The 20,315-nt window shown below is 43.2% G+C and overlaps 1 protein-coding gene across 1 annotated transcript in view; it reads left to right on the top strand.

The window, feature by feature from the left end:
• LOC106598527 (chitin synthase chs-2) overlaps positions 1 to 20,315 on the top strand; it is a 56,625-nt gene that overhangs the window by 19,610 nt on the left and 16,700 nt on the right. The gene's annotated exons all lie outside the window — the stretch shown is intronic.

The raw sequence follows: 20,315 nt of genomic DNA, 5'->3' as shown, positions 1-20,315 counted from the left end.
CTGGACACGCCTCGACCCAGACCCTACTGTTGTCTATTACACATACTAATGCCTCGTTCAGGTGCTATCAGAGTTCTCGGAAATTCATAGTTCCGACTGGGAAATTTCACTTGAATGACCCTTCAAATAGGAATTACAAGTGGGAAATTAGAAAATGATGTTGCCTATCTTATTGGTTTAAGAATTGTTCCGACTTCAAAAGCACTTTAACACAATCATGTCGGAATTACAACTTTGTAACAGCCGTCGAAGGGAGTAGACCAAGGCGCAGCGGGTTGAGTGCTCATAATTAACTTTATTTAGAACACTAAACAAAACAAGAAAAACAAGACAGCCAAACAGTACTGTCAGGTACACGAAACACTGAACAGAAAATAACCACTCACAAACACAATGAGAAAAAAAAAAACCTACTTAAATATAGTCTCTAATCAGAGGCAACGAGATACAGCTGCCTCCAATTAGAGACCAATCCCAAACACTTCCAACCTAGACAACCTAGAATAAACATAGAAATAGACTAACATAGAACATAACCCCGAAACACACAAACCAAACACCCCCTGCCACGCCCTGACCAAACTACAATAACAAATAACCCCTTTTACTGGTCAGGACGTGACAAACTTCCCATTTTCCCATTTCCCACGAGAATGTGAAGCCAGCATAACACTGCATTCAAGTGCTAGTCGATACTAGGAAACTGACATTTCTGACTTGCTAACTGGTCGAACGCGTTACAGTAGCCTAAGTATATAACATGATTGACAGGACCGTAATAATCATAATGGAAAGGCTTTGGAAGTGCCATAAGTGTAAGCCAACATAAATCATTATTTTACATTAACCTGTTTAACATGGAATAAATGCATTATGTTGAAAATTGTGTAATTTAGGCTACACAAAATATGAAATGTGTTATGAAGAAAATCGTGTACTGTTGCCTACACGACAAAAAGGCCTTTCTGATTACAAGTGCACCAGTATCCCAAAGTATTAAGCGAAATCAAGCACAGAAAACAGCATTGGCATTAATAAAACAATTTTTTCACACAAATTAAGTCTCACATAAATGTGTCTTTTCTCAAAAATTCTGTTCTCAAGTCTAAAACAGTACATACAGGCATACAATGACACATTTTAAAACATGGTTAAACAAAGACAACATTTCTGTATATTCATAACGTTTAATTAGCCATAAAGCAGAACCAAAATGAAATATAGACTATCGCGTCTATATGGTTGCTGCAAAGGCTTGTGTGTAGCCTACTGGTTAAATGTGTGTCTTTTCGCACGAATTAAGAAGCACATGAATTCGTGTGTTTTCTCACAAATTGCATTATGTACATGTATGCAAGAATTGAATGTGAGACTGTGTTGCAGCCAATATGTCACGACTGTCGTCGGAATGAGACCAAAGCGCAGCGTGGTATCGTTCCACAATGCATACAATAAACAACAAACCGTGACGAAGAGGTGCTACATGCACTAACTCAAAATAATCTCCCCCAAAACAAAGGTGGGAAAAACAACAACTTAAATATGATCCCATTTAGAGACAACGATGACCAACTGCCACTAATTGGGGATCATACAAAAAAAACAACATAGTGAAACAGAAACTAGAACCAAACAACATAGAAAAATGAAACTAGAATAAACCCCCCAGTCACACCCTGACCTACTCTACCATAGAAAATAAGAGCTCTCTGTGGTCAGGACGTGACACAATACATGTTTCATCAAGGCATATATGGACATTTAGACATGACAATGATGAATACATATAATAAACTTCCAAAGAGTAAAAAAACAAACATGATAAAACATTTTTTTTTTTAATGTGAAATGTTCTATAAAATACCCTAGGCACAATTTCTGTAATTTTCTTTTCAACTAAAATAGCATATTTTATGATGTGGTGGTAATGACATTTCCCCTCGGGTAATTATTATATATTTTTTATTTAACCTTTATTTAAATAAGGCAAGCCAGTTAAGAACAAATTCTTATTTACAATGACGGCCTACAGGTATTTGGGGAAACCGATAAAAATCTTTATTCTTGAATAGTATGGTCTCAGCCACTATTAGTGAAAATATTCAGATAGATAAAAAGCAGTTTCAAGAGGTTCCATTTTGAAAAACATTTAACATCCATATTTGCAAAATCAACCATGAACAAAGACATTCACCGTGAAAGTTGATACAGTACATGTAGGCCATTCGTTTATAGCTTATGCGCACCACTTCGTTCAATTTATCCAATCGGTTATTGTTTTTTTTTGCTCAAACCGCGAGCAACACCTGTCAAATTCAGACATTTCTCTCAAAACACAGGAATTTTGATTCTCACGGGACTAGTACTATCAGAAGACCTTGGAGTTCACCAAAAAACAGTAGGTTATTCTGGTTGGAATTGTTACTCAAATGCCATGTATAAATTACTGACATGGAAGATTCGGACGCGACTAAAATTACAGATGTGGTGTTTTGTGCACATAATTACATTTACCGACCCAGAAAAACGAATCCTGTCTGAATATACATGTGTAATCAATTGTTGTAGCTTGTATTCTTCAAACCAACACGGATTTTGATACAATTTTAAAATCTATTCTAAATTGACTGGTTGCCAGTTCAGAAAAAGTAATATTGGTGTGATAGTTGTGAGGGAACTTTCTGTTAAACCTTACTGATGCTTGTGTACTAAAAAATGTTTCCTTAAGCCTAGTTTCTTAGGCATTAAGGTTGGGATTGTTAAAGAAACTAGATCATATGAGATGGAATTGTGCGTGCATTAGTATAGGCCTGTTGTAACTGTTTTGTGTGTGTTGCATGAGAAGGATGTCCCATTATGTTCTTGGGACACAGCCAAGAGCTGACAGGTGAGACCAACGGTTTCCTGTTAGTCTGAAGGGAAAGAACTGGTTCTTCTTAATTAGGGTTGGGTAGGTTACTTTCTAAATGTAATCTGTTAGTTACTAGTTACCTGTCCAAATTGTAATCAGTAACAGAACTTTTGGATTACCCAAACTGAGTAACGTAATCTGATTACATTCAGTTACTTTTAGATTACAACAACATGTACATCACCAATTGAACGACATCTACTGCAGGGTAAATCAATGTTAAAGTTTACATAGCTGGCCATATATGGAGGTAACATTTTACTTTATGGGTAGGTTATGTAGGCTTCTTCTAACCCATCGCTTTCTACTACATATAATAATAATAATAATAATATTCAGTTATATATTTACATTAAAAACCAAAGTCTATCAGAATTCCAGTCATTCCAATAAATGTTATACCCCTTGTCATCAAGGCAAAGGGTGGCTACTTTGAAGAATCTCAAAAATAAAATGTATTTTTATTTGATTAACACTTTTTTGGTTAATACATGATTCCATATGTGTTAATTCATAGTTTTGATGTCTTCACTTTTATTCTATAATGTAGAAAATAGTAAAAATAAAGAAAAACCCCAAATGCTCACTTTCGCTGGCTACTGGCACACTGGAGAAATGTGCTCTTCACGGATGAATCCCGGTTTCTACTGTACTGGGCAGATGTCAACGTTGTCAACAGAGTGCCCCATGGTGGCGGTGGGGTTATGGTATGGGCAGGCATAAGCTATGGACAACAAACACAATTGCATTTTATCAATGGCAAATTGAATGCACAGAGACACAGTGACGGGATCCTGAGGTCCATTGTTGTGCCATTCCTCTGCTGCCATCACCTCATGTTTCCGCATGATAATGCACAGCCCAATGTAGCGAGGATCTGTACACAATTCCTGGAAGTTGAAAATGTCCCAGTTCTTCCATGGCCTGCATACTGTGGTGGCCAATTTCTGCATTACCAAATGAGGAGAGTTACAAACACACCAGTCCGAGTTAAACTACATCTTTAATACTTAAGATACTTTTACAAAAGCACTTGACCTTCAATAATGCACTCTCTGGAATGAACCAGGAAGGTTTCAACACAATGGCTACTGAGATATTTTATAGCAAATATCCACCCCCCTTTGACATGACAAACCACAGACATTTAGGAACGGTTCACAAAGAAAGACTGTTTAATTTAGAGAGGAGTATCTACAGCCAGATAGCATTCACTATAAATTATCGTTCAGTTTGGTCCCTAATGACGAGGTTCTAATCTCGTCCCTGGTACTTCATAGAACAAAAACACCATTTAATCCAATGGCATATATCAATTGTCAACTCTAGATACTCCCATCTCAAGCAAAACCCCTTCTTGACCCTACTCCTGGACAAGCTCACTGAGGGGAGTGACCTGCGCACAGACATTGTGGAGACAAATAATTGGTTCCCCATTAATCACGCCATCCCTTCACATGGTTTAAGAATAGGTAAAGACATATTCACATATGAAGACAGTTTCAGTCTGTCATCCTCTCTTGCTGATATTCTGCATAGCAACAGAGACATGTAAAAAACAAGTCTGACCTCTCCCCTCTCTGGACCCCAGGTGACTGAGCCCCAGCTAAGGGAAACGTGCAACTGAAAGACACCAGAGTCCAAAGGACACTTTCTAATGACAAGTACCTCACATAAGCATATTATGCAAATAAAACATCTTAATCATCTATGTTACCCAACTAATTCTGATTCATCCACCACAAAACTCACCAGACATGTCACCCATTGAGAATGTTTGGGATGCTTCCTGCTCCCGCCAATATCCAGCAGCTTCGCAGAGCCATTGAAGAGGAGTGGAACAACATTCCACAATCAACAGCCTGATCAACTCTATGCTTAAGAGATGTCGAGCTGCATGAGGCAAATGGTGGTCACACCAGATACTGACTGGTTTTCTGATCCACACCCTTAACTTAAAAAAAGGTATCTGTTGCCAACAGATGCATACAGTTGAAGTCGGAAGTTTACATACACCTTAGACAAATACATTTAAACTCAGTTTTTCACAATTCCTGACATTTAATCCAAGTAAATATTCCCTGTTTTAGGTCAATTAGGATCACCACTTTATTTTAAGAATGTGAAATGTCAGAATAATAGTAGAGAGAATGATTTATTTCAGCTTTTATTTCTTTCATCACATTCCCAGTGGGTCAGAAGTTTACATACACTCAATTAGTATTTGGTAGCTTTGCCTTTAAATTGTTTAACTTGGGTCCAACGTTTCGGGTAGCCTTCCACAATAAGTTGGGTAAATTTTGTCCCATTCCTCCTGACAGAGCTGGTGTCACTGAGTCAGGTTTGTAGGCCTCCTTGCTCGCACACACTTTTTTAGTTCTGCCCACACATTTTCTATGGGATTGAGGTCAGGGCTTTGTGATGGCCACTCCAATACCTTGACTTTGTTGTCCTTAAGGTATTTTGCCACAACTTTGGAAGTATGCTTGGGGTCATTGTCCATTTGGAAGACCCATTTGTGACCAAGCTTTAACTTCCTGACTGATGTCTTGAGATGTTGCTTCAATATATCCACATCATTTTCATCCCTCATGATGCCATCTATTTTGTGAAGTGCACCAGTCCCTCCTGCAGCAAAGCACCCCCACAACATGATGCTTCCACCCCTCGTGCTTCACGGTTGGGATGGTGTTCTTCGGCTTGCAAGCCTCCCCCATTTTCCTCCAAACATAACGATGTTCATTATGGCCAAACAGTTCTATTTTTGTTTCATCAGACCAGAGGACATTTCTCCAAAAAGTGCCATCTTTGTCCCCATGTGCAGTTGCAAACCGTAGTCTTGCTTTTGTATGGCGGTTTTGGAGCAGTGGCTTCTTCCTTGCTGAGCAGCCTTTCAGTTTATGTCGATATAGGACTCGTTTACTGTGGATATAGATACTTTTGTACCTGTTTCCTCCAGCATCTTCACAAGATCCTTTGCTGTTGTTCTGGGATTGATTTGCACTTTCGCCTCAAAGTATGTTCATCTCTAGGAGACAGAACGCGTCTCCTTCCTGAACAGTATGACGGCTGCGTGGTCCCATGGTGTTTATACTTGCATTCTATTGTTTGTACAGATGAACGTGGTACCTTCAGGCATTTGGAAATTGCTCCCAAGGATGAACCAGACTTGTGGAGGTCTACAATCATTTTCTGAGGTCTTGGCTGATTTCTTTTGATTTTCCTGTGATGTCAAGCAAAGAGGCACTGAGTTTGAAGGTAGGCCTTGAAATACATCCACAGGTACACCTCCATTGATTCAAATTATGTCAATTAGCCTATCGGAAGCTTCTAAAGCCATAACATTTTCTGGAATTTTCCAAGCTGTTTATATGCACAGTCAACTTAGTTTATGTAAACTTCTGACCCACTGGAAATGTGATACAGTGAAATAATTGGAAAAATGACTTGTGTCATGCACAAAGTAGATGTCCTAACCGACTTGCCAAAACTATAGTTTGTTAACAATAAATTGTGGAGTGGTTGAAAAACGAGTTTAAATGACTCCAACCTAAGTCTATGTAAACTTCTGACTTCAACTGTATCTGTATTCTTCAGGCCATACAAACGCTCCACACCGCGTGGCCGCTGCCACTCTAACCTGGTGGTCCCAGCGCGCACGACCCACGTGGAGTTCCAGGTCTCCGGCAGCCTCTGGAACTGCCGGTCTGCGGCCAACAAGGCTGAGTTCATCTCAGCCTATGCTACCCTCCAGTCCCTAGACTTCCTGGCGCTGACGGAAACATGGATTACCACAGATAACACTGCTACTCCTACTGCTCTCTCCTCGTCTGCCTACGTGTTCTCGCATACCCCTAGAGCATCGAGCCAGCGGGGTGGTGGCACTGGAATCCTCATCTCTCCCAAGTGGACATTCTCTCTTTCTTCCCTGACCCATCTGTCTATCTCCTCATTTGAATTCCATGCTGTCACAGTTACCAGCCCTTTCAAGCTTAACATCCTTATCATTTATCGCCCTCCAGGTTCCCTTGGAGAGTTCATCAATGAGCTTGACGTCTTGATAAGTTCCTTTCCTGAGGATGGCTCACCTCTCACAGTTCTGGGTGACTTTAACCTCCCCACGTCTACCTTTGACTCATTCCTCTCTGCCTCCTTCTTTCCACTCCTCTCCTCTTTTGACCTCACCCTCTCACCTTCCCCCCTACTCACAAGGCAGGCAATACGCTTGACCTCATCTTTACTAGATTACTAGACCTCATCTTCCACTAATCTCATTGCAACTCCCCTCCAAGTCTCCGACCACTACCTTGTATCCTTTTCCCTCTCGCTCTCATCCAACACTTCTCACTCTGCCCCTACTCGGATGGTAATGCGCCGTCCCAACCTTCGCTCTCTCTCTCCCGCTACTCTCTCCTCTTCCATCCTATCATCTCTTCCCTCTGCTCAAACCTTCTCCAACCTATCTCCTGATTCTGCCTCCTCAACCCTCCTCTCTTCCCTCTCTGCATCCTTTGATTTCCTCTGTCCCCTATCCTCCAGGCCGGCTCGGTCCTCCCCTCCTGCTCCGTGGCTCGACGACTCACTGCGAGCTCACAGAACAGGGCTCCGGGCAGCCGAGCGGAAATGGAGGAAAACTCGCCTACCTGCGGACCTGGCATCCTTTCACTCCCTCCTCTCTACATTTTCCTCTTCTGTCTCTGCTGCTAAAGCCACTTTCTACCACTCTAAACTCCAAGCATCTGCCTCTAACCCTAGGAAGCTCTTTGCTACCTTCTCCTCCCCCCCCCCCCTCCCTCTCTGCGGATGACTTTGTCAACCATTTTGAAAAGAAGGTTGACGACATCCGATCCTCGTTTGCTAAGTCAAACGACACCGCTGGTCCTGCTCACACTGCCCTACCCTGTGCTTTGACCTCTTTCTCCCCTCTCTCTCCAGATGAAATCTTGCGTCTTGTGACGGCCGGCCGCCCAACAACCTGCCCACTTGACCCTATCCCCTCCTCTCTTCTCCAGACCATTTCCGGAGACCTTCTCACCTCGCTCATCAACTCATCCTTGACTGCTGGCTACGTCCCTTCCGTCTTCAAGAGAACGAGAGTTGCACCCCTTCTGAAAAAACCTACACTCGATCCCTCCGATGTCAACAACTACAGACCAGTATCCCTTCTTTCCTTTCTCTCAAACTCTTGAACGTGCGTCCTTGGCCAGCTCTCTTGCTATCTCTCTCAGAATGACCTTCTTGATCCTAATCAGTCAGGTTTCAAGACTGGGCATTCAACTGAGACTGCTCTTCTCTGTGTCACGGAGGCTCTCCGCACTGCTAAAGCTAACTCTCTCTCCTCTGCTCTCATCCTTCTAGACCTATCTGCTGCCTTTGATACTGTGAACCATCAGATCCTCCTCTCCACCCTCTCCGAGCTGGGCATCTCCGGCGTGGCCCACGCCTGGATTGCGTCCTACCTGACAGGTCGCTCCTACCAGGTGGCGTGGCGAGAATCTGTCTCCGCACCATGTGCTCGCACCACTGGTGTCCCCCAGGGCTCTGTTCTAGGCCCTCTCCTATTCTCGCTATACACCAAGTCACTTGGCTCTGTCATATCCTCACATGGTCTCTCATATCATTGCTATGCAGATGACACACAATTAATCTTCTCCTTTCCCCCTTCTGACAACCAGGTGGCAAATCGCATCTCTGCATGTCTGGCAGACATATCAGTGTGGATGACGGATCACCACCTCAAGCTGAACCTCGGGCAAGACGGAGCTGCTCTTCCTCCCGGGGAAGGACTGCCCGTTCCATGATCTCGCCATCACGGTTGACAACTCCCTTGTGTCCTCCTCCCAGAGCGCTAAGAGCCTCGGCGTGACCCTGGACAACACCCTGTCGTTCTCCACTAACATCATGGCGGTGACCCGATCCTGTAGGTTCATGCTCTACAACATTCGCAGAGTACGACCCTGCCTCACACAGGAAGCGGCGCAGGTCCTAATCCAGGCACTTGTCATCTCCCGTCTGGATTACTGCAACTCGTTGTTGGCTGGGCTCCCTGCCTGTGCCATTAAACCCTACAACTCATCCAGAACGCCGCAGCCCGTCTGGTGTTCAACCTTCCCAAGTTCTCTCACGTCACCCCGCTCCTCCGCTCTCTCCACTGGCTTCCAGTCGAAGCTCGCATCCGCTACAAGACCATGGTGCTTGCCTACGGAGCTGTGAGGGGAACGGCACCTCCGTACCTTCAGGCTCTGATCAGGCCCTACACCCAAACAAGGGCACTGCGTTCATCCACCTCTGGCCTGCTCGCCTCCCTACCTCTGAGGAAGCACAGTTCCCGCTCTGCCCAGTCAAAACTGTTCGCCGCTCTGGCACCCCAATGGTGGAACAAGCTCCCTCACGACGCCAGGACAGCGGAGTGAATCACCACCTTCCGGAGACACCTGAAACCCCACCTCTTTAAGGAATACCTGGGATAGGATAAAGTAATCCTTCTAACCCCCCCCCTTAAAAGATTCAGATGCACTATTGTAAAGTGGTTGTTCCACTGGATATCATAAGGTGAATGCACCAATTTGTAAGTCGCTCTGGATAAGAGCGTCTGCTAAATGACTTAAATGTAAATGTAAAATGTAAATGTATTCCCAGTCATGTGAAATCCATAGATTAGGTCCTAATGAATTTACTTCAGCTGACTGATTTTCTTATATGAACTGTAATTCAGTAACGTCTTTGAAATTGTTGTATGTTGCGTTTTATATTTTTGTTCAGTGTATGGCATGTAATGCCAATGCAGCCATAGGCCTACAGCAGTGGTTCCCAACTCCAGTCCTTGAGTCCCCCCACGCAGGCATACATTTTTGTTGTAGCCCCGGACAAACATAGCTGATTCAACTTACAGTGCATTCGGAAAGTATTCAGATCCCTTCACTTTTCCACATTTTGTTCCATTACAGCCTTATTCTAAAATGTATTAAATTGTTTTGTATTCTCATTAATCTACACCCAATACCCCAGAATGTCAAAACAAATACAGGTTTTTAGACATTTTTGCAAATGTTTTAAAAATGTAAAAAACTGAAATATTACATTTACATAAGTATTCAGACCCTTTACTCAGTACTTTGTTGAAGCACCTTTGGCAGCGATTACAGCCTCGAGTCTTCTTGGGTATGATGCTACAAGCTTGGCACACCTGTATTTGGGGAGTTTCTCCCATTCTTCTCTGCAGATGCTCTCAAGCTGTCAGGTTGGATGGTGAGCGTTGCTGCACAGCAATTTTCAGGTCTCTCCAGAGATGTTCGATTGGGTTCAATTCCGGGCTCTGGCTGGGCAACTCAAGGCCATACAGAGACTTGAACCGAAGCCACTCCTGCATTGTCTTGGCTGTGTGCTTAAAGTCGTTGTCCCGTTTGAAGGTGAACCTTCGCTCCAGTCTGAGGTCCTGAGCGCTCTGGAGCAGGTTTTCATCAAGGATCTCACTGTACTTTGCTCCATTTATCTTTCCCTCGATCCTGACTAGTCTCCCAGTCCCTGCTGCTGAAAAACATCCCCACAGCATGATGCTGCCACCACCATGCTTCACCGTAGAGATGGTGCCAGGTTTCCTCTAGACGTTAAGCTTGGCATTCAGGCCAAAGTGTTAAATCTTTGTTTCATCAGACCAGAGGACCTTGTTTCTCATGGTCTGAGAGTCTTTTAGGTGCCTTTTGTCAAAGTCAAAGCGAGCTGTCATATGCCTTTTACTGAGGAGTGGCTTCCGTCTGGCCACTCTACCATAATGGCGTGATTGGTGGAGTGCTGCAGAGATGGTAGTCCTTCTGGAAGGTTCTCCCATCTCCACAGAGGAACTCTGAAGCTCTTGTCAGAGTGACCATTGGGTTCTTGGGCATCTCCCTGACCAAGGTCCTTCTCCCCCGATTGCTCAGCTTGGCCGGGTGGCCAGCTCTAGGAAGAGTCTTGGTGGTTCCAAACTTCTTCCATTTAAGAATGATGTAGGCCACATTTCTCTTGCAAACCTTCAATGCTGCAGAAATGTTTTGGTACCCTTCCTCAGATCTGCACCTTGACACAATCCTGTCTCGGAGCTCTACGGACAATTCCTTCGACCACATGGCTTGGTTTTTGCTCTGACATGCACTGTCAAGTGTGGAACCTTATATAGACAGGTGTATGCCTTACCAAATCATGTCCAATCATTTGAATTTACCACAGGTGGACTCCAATCAAGTTGTAGAAACATCAAGGATGATCAATGGAAACAGGATGCACCTGAGCTCAATTACGAGTCTCATAGCAAAAGGTCTGAATACTTATGTAAATAAGGTATTTCTGTTTTAAATAAATGTACAAAAATGGCTAAACCTGTTTTCACTTTGTCATTATGGTGTATTGTGTGTAGATAGATGCATTCAAAAAAAATCTATATTAACATAACAAAATGTGGAAAAAGTCAAGCGGTCTGAAGGCGCTCTACTCAAATGGCACAACAGAATTATTCAGATTGATCAAAGCACAGCATATGACAACCATCTCATATAACTGAGGGATGTCTCCTTTCATATCTGAAAACGGACAAAGTAGTAGGAGTAGAAACTAATGCTGCTGCAGCTTTGCTCATCTTCTCAGTGGGAATCCAGTCGACATGGGTCTTGGCAGCTGGTGAACCTACAGTAGTGCATAAACAAATGAAAAGCACACCCGATGTTAGAATAGCACTTTTCGGGTCACCTATTCCATCAGGGCTCTTAATTGTTTGGTTGTGTTTAATTCAGGTGTTTTAGTGTCATATAAATATTACATCTATGGTTGGGCTGGAACAACTAATTAGACAACCTGCTCTGTTAACTATCCCATTAAGGTCTTTGTCTTATGCTGTAATCTCCATACATTTTCCATCCTCTCATGAATAAAGTTCTCAACAAATTATCATTGGGTTATCTTATGAATGAATGATAATCATTGGAGGTTTTTTGGACAATAATGTCCTCCAGGCTATATGGACGTACAATTTGTACAATTTGCATCTCCCCTTTTCATGGTCATAGATAGAAGGGATCCAGCTTTTGTCAAATTAACATCATATTTGACATTTAGTAGCAGATGAGAATTTAAGCTACATGTTAGTAGAATTAGGTTAAGGATAGGAAAAGGGTAAGTCTTAGCTAAAATGCAAAGAAAAAAAAAACTTTTGATATTAATTTGACAAAATGTGGAGCCCTTTTTGCCAAGGCTCATTTACATAGGCCTAGACTACATGGTTGCGTTCAAGACAATGTTGTTTTTATTGTTGTCAGCCTAGGCTACCATCGTATTAAAGAAGATTCTGCTAATGTCTCCAGTCATATAAAGTGTAGTAGAATTGTATGTCACGTTTATCAAAGGCCACATTTTTCCTGTGCAAAGGAAAGAAACGTCTCTGATATAGCCTATAAACCTATGCCACTATGTGCTCATTAATAACCAAAATTTATCCAATCTACTCACCACATTAGGAATAGTAGGCTTACATTAGTCTGCAAATGGTATGACAGAGGCATGCAATCATCCTGTTATAAATGTGGATTTTTATGGTGAAATATAGCTTCCCCAAAACTTAAAACTCACGCGACACATGCGAATTGTATAGACTACAAGCTATCTAGCTAATTTAGTGTTGTTAACACCTGGTTAGTAGAAAAGCTAAACTAAACTCTAAATCGATTAGTCTTGATTTACCAGTGATGTAATGATCGTAGCAGACCTTGTACTGACAGCTGTCTGGGTTCTGGTCTTTACGGGCAGAAATGTTTCTTCGCCTTTCTTACAGCTCTCCAGTCTCATCTCATTGGTGTCACCAATGGTGTTTTTCATCTTCTTCTATGATATCATGGCGGTCCGCAGACAATTGTTTAAGTGCATGCTGCTACCTACTGTGCTGGAATGTATGATAATTCTGTACTACCATGAAATTCTAAACCAATTAAATCCCTAACTTCTACTACACCCTCCCCCCAAAACCCCTCCCCAACCCCATTAAACTTTATATCATGCTGAAATACTCTCCCTTAGGATTGTTCAGCATGTCAACAACATTTCAATAGTAACATCTGTTACCCCCAATATCTCTTTTGCTGTCTCCACAATAACCTTTATCCTGGCATTTCTGCTTTCCACAACCCGAGTCGTATTGATAACCTTACCAATAAAAGCTATATAGTCAACTTTATTCATTATCAAAGTGTCCTTTGACACCACACATTCATAACAAGATTTCTTAACAGGCCTCGAAACCACGCCAGGTCCATCAGAAGCACCAGCCCAGACAGTAGGTCCACTTACTACATGTACATCCATGTAAGCTCCATCAGTCCAAACTGTAGTTCTACCAATTTGCTTTACGGTCTTTGCATACGATACATCATGACTGATCCTATATCTCTCAGTAGAGATCGACCGATTAATCGGCAGGGCCGATTTCAAGATTTCATAACAATCGGTAATATGCATTTTTGGACGCCGATTATGGCCGATTACATTGCATTCCATGAGGAAACTGCGTGGCAGGCTGACCAGATGTTACGCAAGTGCAGCAAGGAGCCAAGGTAAGTTGCTAGCTAGCATTTAAACTTATCTTATAAAAAACAATCAATCTTCACATAATCACTAGTTAACTACACATGGTTGATGATATTACTAGGTTAACTAGCTTGTCCTGCATTGCATATAGTCACTGCGGTGCCTGTTCATTTTTTATCGAATCCTACTTCGCCAGCCTAACTTTGCCAAATGGGGGATGATTTAACAAAAGCGCATTCGCGAAAAAAGCACAATCATTGTATGAATGTACCTAACCATAAACATCAATGCCTTTCTTAAAATCAATACACAGAAGTATATTTTTTTAAATCTGCATATTTAGTTAAATGAAATTCATGTTAGCAGGCAATATTAAACTAGGGAAATTGTGTCACTTGCGTTCATTGCTTGCAGAGTCAGGGTATATGCAACAGTTTGGGCAGCCTGGCTCGTTGCGAACTAATTTGCCAGCATTTTACATAATTATGACATAACATTGAAGCTTGTGCAATGTTACAGCAATATTTAGACTTAGGGTTGCCGCCCGTTCGATAAAATTCGGAACAGTTCCGTCTTTCACTGAAAGAATAAACGTTTTGTTTTCGAAATGACAGTGTCCGGATTTGACCATATTAATGACCAACGGCTCGAATTTCTGTGTTTATTATATGTGGCAAACCTCTTCAAAGTTAGGAGCGTTTGTCACAAATTAAGTGGGAAACTGTCACCAAAGTCAGCACAGAATGAAAGTTATTTCGAACATGACAGTACCTGTGGGTTTGTTAATCTGTCCTGGTCCACCCAGGCCGCAGGTAAGGTCAAGGATAGCAGGGTTCGGTACACAAATCTGGTTCTCGGTAGGTCCAGGTCTAAACGCCAACAGGTAAGTCCAAAACAGTCCAGCTCGTACACGGTAAATCCAGCCAATGTAGATTGTCTCTTTCTCTATGGTTCATAGATCCTTCCCGCCCTCTCTCTCTCTTCCTGGTTTTTCTTGACCCTTTATCTGTGGGTCGGCTCCACCTTCTGAGGGTTCCCCTTGCTTCTGGGAATTGTAGATTTGGCAGTCGGCCATTTGGTGATCTGTAGTTCTGATCGGGGTGGCCATTTTAGTGATCGGGCAGAGCCCGTTTATTAGTTCTGCCCTCACATATCTGCCATTTATCACTCGACCCCCTTCTTTGCCACACATCTCCCCCCTAGATCTGACCCCCTAGGTCGGGCTACCGCAGCAAAATATGTGTGCATGCGGGATAACCCATCCACATTTCCCATTTCCTTTCCTGCTCTGTGTTTCAAGTCAAAGTGAAACGGTTGGAGACTCAAAAACCACCGCATCACCCGAGCATTCTTCCCTTTAGCCCTATGCATCCAGGTGAGTGGTGCATGGTCACTGATGAGGGTGAAGTGGCGCCCCAGCAGGTAGTATTTCAGGCTTTCCAGAGCCCACTTTACTGCCAGCGCCTCTTCCTCAACAACTGAGTAGTTGGTTTCCCGTGGTTCCAGCTTCCTGCATAAAAACAGGATGGGGTGTTCCACCCCTTCTACCTCTTGGGACAGCACTGCTCCCAAGCCGACCTCTGAGGCATCCGTCTGAACCACAAACTCTCTCTCAAAGTCTGGTACCACCAGCACTGGATTACAGCAGATGGCCTCCTGTAATGTCCTAAATGCTTTGGTTGCCCTTTCATCCCACTTGACCATGTTTGGCCCTCTGGCTCTAGTCATGTCGGTGAGTGGGGCGGCCACTGTCGCATAACTTGGGATGAACTTCCGGTAGTACCCGGTCAGCCCTAGGAAGGCTCGAACCTTCTTCTTATTTACTGGTTTCGGCCATTCTCTAAGTGCCTCCACCTTCTTACGTTAGGGTTTGATTAATCCTCTTCCCACTGTGTATCCCAGATACTCCGTTTCCTCCACAGAAAATAACTGTGGTGATGAATCAACTAGTTTTAGGCACAGTTGTCATGCAGTTTGAGGTAGCCACATGGCTGTTGTCGTCGGGAGAATTAAAGCGTTGGTCGTCCAACATGGCTGCCAGGAAGCGGAACATTCCAATTAAATTAAAAGGGCATTAAATTGTAACATATAGTCCATAAACCAGGGGTCACGGTTGTCATCTGGAATGGAGGACCAAAACGCAGCAGGAATGTGGATGCTCATCTTGTAGTTTATTTTAACTAAAAAAGAACACCAAAATAACAAACAGACTATCACCAAAACAGTCTTGTCATGTATAGACACACAAAACAAGAGACAATCTCCCACAACACTAAACCAAACAATTACCCATATATAGGACTCTCAATCAGAGGCAACGAGAAAGCACCTGAATCCAATTGAGAGTCCAACCCCCCATCAACCTAAACATAGACATACAACAAACCAGAAAGAACATAACCCGGAAATAATAAATCAAATGCCCTACTAAATAAACCACCACCCCGAACCACAAAAAAACAAATACCCTCTGCCACGTCCTGACCAAACTACAATAACAAATAACCGTTATACTGGTCAGGACGTGACACCAGGTCCCCAAATAGTGGCTATGAGCCCAAGAGTGTCCTGAAATGTCATCAGCTTCCGGAATGGGGCTTATTGATAAAGATGAATAAGTTGTTTTAGTCTACAGTACACAGCAGTTACTGACCAAGCTAACTAGGGAGCTAGGGAGATATACTTGTTAAAAGGTTTTCATAAATGTGGCAGCTTTCAATTTATATGTAAATCATGAGTTGTGCAATCAAAGTGGTGTAAGCTATGCCTGGAGGACCATGAATTGCTGTAAAGTAGTGAATACATTGCATTAAATGTGCCCCCCCCAATCCATGTGGAATCCATGTGGAAACTGAAAGGATTATCCAGAGTGACAGGAATCAGGCAATAGACACGGTCTACTTCATAATAATGTGACTGTACTATGTGATGTTTGCCCTTCTTTTGAACAACTGAATAATGAACGCTCTTTCACTTTCGTTTAGTGTTTATAAGCCACTGCTGCAGCAGGTTTTGTTGGATTGTAACATTTATTCTTTTTTGGGACTCACACATGTACAGTACTCAAACCTGCTCTGAGTGTGTCTGTTCTCCCTCCGCTCTTGAAGAATACAGAAGGCCTTATGTGTCATTAAGACAATCAAAGCTGTAGCTGTTGTGTGTATTGAAATAACTCCCTCACCCTGGACCCTTCTGTATGTACAAGACTGTGTCTCTGGTCTGATCCCAAACCAATTCCATGCCACTATCCATAGGACCTTGTTGACATGTGTTGGAATTGTTGTTATTTTGTGTTTTCTTGACTTTTCATTAAACAATTAAGATTCTCTCACAAAGTTTCAAACTATCTTTTACATGGTACCATTTTCTAATCAGTTAATAGATGCAAAAGAAGATGGAAAAATACAAGCAATCCAATACTTGAGTAGCCTGAAATCCAACCTAGGCTAGATATTGTGGGGAAAATGAACAATTGATTACAAACCATATAAGACACAGGCTACGTGTGGCCATATTCTTAACCTGAGTGCTATTTTAGACAAATATAAACTGATATTTGATGCTTTATCTGTCATGCGGAGTGGAACAGGTGAACCCAAGAGCAGTCTCAGACGAGGAGACTGGGATGAGGTAACCGAGGTATTTATTGAAACACTGGGGGGAGATTGAGTGCAGGCCAGGGGAAGCTCGGGCGGGATGCTGGAAACCAGGTGCGAAAGCTGAGGCTGGAGCGAGAGGTGTGAGGACAGGGTAAGCAGGTCTGGAGGGGAATCCAAGAGAGCGTAGAGTGTGGAATCCAGGACTGACGAGATGTCGGACTGGAGACAGGGACCAGAGTCAGAGCGGGCAGAACTATAGCGGAGAGGAAAACAGCGTTATTAGGGGAAACAGGCACGATAGGACAACAGGAACTAACGGCTAGAAACATGGACTGACTGAGCAGAGATTACAATCTGGCAGTGTGGAAGTGGCAGGACTGAGTATTTGTAGAGGTCTTGATTATGGAACAGGTTGCAGCTGGTGGGGATGTGCTCTGACTCCAGCACACCTGTCTCCGACCACACACACACACACACACACACACACACAAAGAGAGGGAGAGACCGCTGGGAAGTGGCGGCAAGTCAAGGAGACACTGGATGAGCATTAGAGGGCGTGGCAGGAGCAGATGTGACATTATGAAAGTATACAGCCTAATATTTCCAAAACCGTATAGCAATCGAGAATCAATTCACTCTTAGATGGAGCCTTGGACTTCTTTGGCTGCTTCAGCCAGTTCGCCTCTGGAGTTCATCTAGGGCTTGTCACACTGCTGCATACCTTAGAGGTGAGCATGCCAATAATTTATTTGTAACTAATGGGGATGTAATGTCATGCCATGGGAGGGTTTCTGGGGGAAATCCTTACCTCTCTTTATTTCCTTATTATTTATCACTGCTACCTTTTGATGCGGGTGGGTATAGTAGTAATAAAAATAACTTTATTAGACAATGGAGTGATTTCTTACTGAGATAGGTGTATATAACGAGTTACAGTAATCTAGGCGTGAGGAAATAAAAACATGTAAACTCAGCAAAAAAAGAAAAGTCCTCATACTGTCAACTGCGTTTATTTTCAGCAAACTTAACATGTGCAAATATTTGTATGAACATAACAAGATTCAGCAACTGAGACATAATCTGAACAAGTTCCACAGACATGTGAAATGGAATAATGCGTCCCTGAACACAGGGGGGATCAAAATCAAAAGTAACAGTCAGTATCTGGTGTGGCCACCAGCTGCATCCTCCTCATGGACTGCACCAGATTTGCCAGTTCTTGCTGTGAGATGTTACCCCACTCTTCCACCAAGGCACCTGCAAGTTCCCGGGCATTTCGGGGGGGAATGGCCCTAGCCCTCACCCTCCGATCCAACAGGTCCCAGACGTGCTCAATGGGATTGAGATCCGGGCTCTTCGCTGGCCATTGCAGAACACTAACATTCCTGTCTTGCAGGAAATCATGTATAGAATGAGCAGTATGGCTGGTTGCATTGTCATGCTAGAGGGTCATGTCAGGATGAGCCTGCAGGAAGGGTACCACATGAGGGAGGAGGATGTCTTCCCTGTAACGCACAGTGTTGAGATTGCCTGCAGTGACAACAAGCTCAGTCCGATGATGCTGTGACACACCGCCTCACACCATGATGGACCCTCCACCTCCAAATCGATCTCGCTCCAGAGTACAGGTCTCGGTGTAACGCTCATTCCTTTGACGATAAACGTGAATCCAACCATCACCCCTGGTGAGACAAAACCGCGACTCGTCAGTGAAGAGCACTTTTTGCAGTCTTGTCTGGTCCAGCGACTGTGGGGTTGTGCCCATAGGTGACGTTGCTGCCGGTGATGTCTGGTGAGGACCTGCCTTACAACAGGCCTACAAGCCCTCAGTCCAGCCTCTCTCAGCCTATTGCGGACAGTCTGAGCACTGGTGAAGGGATTGTGCGTTCCTGGTGTAACTCGGGCAGTTGTTGTTGCCGTCCTGTACCTGTCCCGCAGGTGTGATGTTCGGATGTACCGATCCTGTGCAGGTGTTGTTACACGTGGTCTGCCACTGCGAGGACAATTAGCTGTCTGTCCTGTCTCCCTGTAGCGCAGTCTTAGGCGTCTGACATTACGGACATTGCAATTTATTGCCCTGGCCACATCTGCAGTCCTCATGCCTCCTTGCAGAATGCATAAAGCACTTTTACTCAGATGAGCAGGGACCCTGTGCATCTTTTTTTGGGGTGTTTTCAGAGTCAGTAGAAAGGTTTCTTTAGTGTCCTAAATTTTATAACTGTGACCTTATTTGCATACCGTATGTAACCTGTTAGTATCTTAACGACCGTTCCACAGGTGCATGTTCATTAATTGTTTATGGTTCATTGAACAAGCATGGGGAACAGTGTTTAAACCTTTTACAATGAAGATCTGTGAAGTTATTTGGACTTTTATGAAATTTCTTTGAAAGACAGGGTCCTGAAAAAGGGACGTGTCTTTTTTTGCTGAGTTTAGAAGTTTCTCCAGATCAGTGACTGAGATAAAAGACTTGACTTTAGCTATATTTCTTGGATAATTAAAGCAGGACTGGAAAACCTTTTTTATATGCAGCTTTTGCTCAGGGTCAAAGAAGACAATACGGTTTCTGCTCATAGGCTTTACATTTGTGGAGAAATTACCAAGGTTATCTACAATCTGAGTTTTAGCAAGGTGGGGGCCAAATGCAACAACACCAGATTTTTATCATTGAGCAAAAGAAAATAGTCAGACATCCAACATTTGATGTCAGAAAGACACTTGTGAAGGGCAGCTACGCTAGCTTGGTCACTGGGTCTGATTGGGAAACAGAGCTGTGTTATCCGCATAGCAGTGAACCTGAAAGTTATGATTGCGGATGACGTCACCAAGGTGAAGCATATTAATTGATAACATTTTTGACATGCGTTTTTCTCGATTTTTTTGTTGTTATTCTGTCTCTCACTGTTGAAATAAACCTACCATTAAAATGATAGACTGATCATTTCTTTGTCAGTGGGCAAACGTAAAAAATCAGCAGGGGATCAAAAACTTTTTCCCTTACTGTACCATAATGGGGAAACCACAATGTGAACGTTGTTTTCTGCCACATATACACTTCTAGGAATTGTTGATGAGACATTCCACTCATTCCACTCTTCTGTCTTAAGTACTGGGAAACGGACCGCACGTGTCGTTACTCACGCACTAACATTCTACTCAGTGGAATGCTTTGATTGTCAAGGAAGATTATGAGCAGGTATGATGATGATACTGATCAGGGTTCATAGAGAAGCTGCTTCATCTGTTATCAAGAAATA

This window comes from Salmo salar, chromosome 14 (assembly GCF_965601325.2).
Source record: "Salmo salar chromosome 14, fSalSal1, whole genome shotgun sequence".
Taxonomy (NCBI): Eukaryota; Metazoa; Chordata; class Actinopteri; order Salmoniformes; family Salmonidae; genus Salmo; species Salmo salar.
Note: the sequence above shows the minus strand (reverse complement) of the source record. Positions and strands in the feature narration are given on the sequence as shown.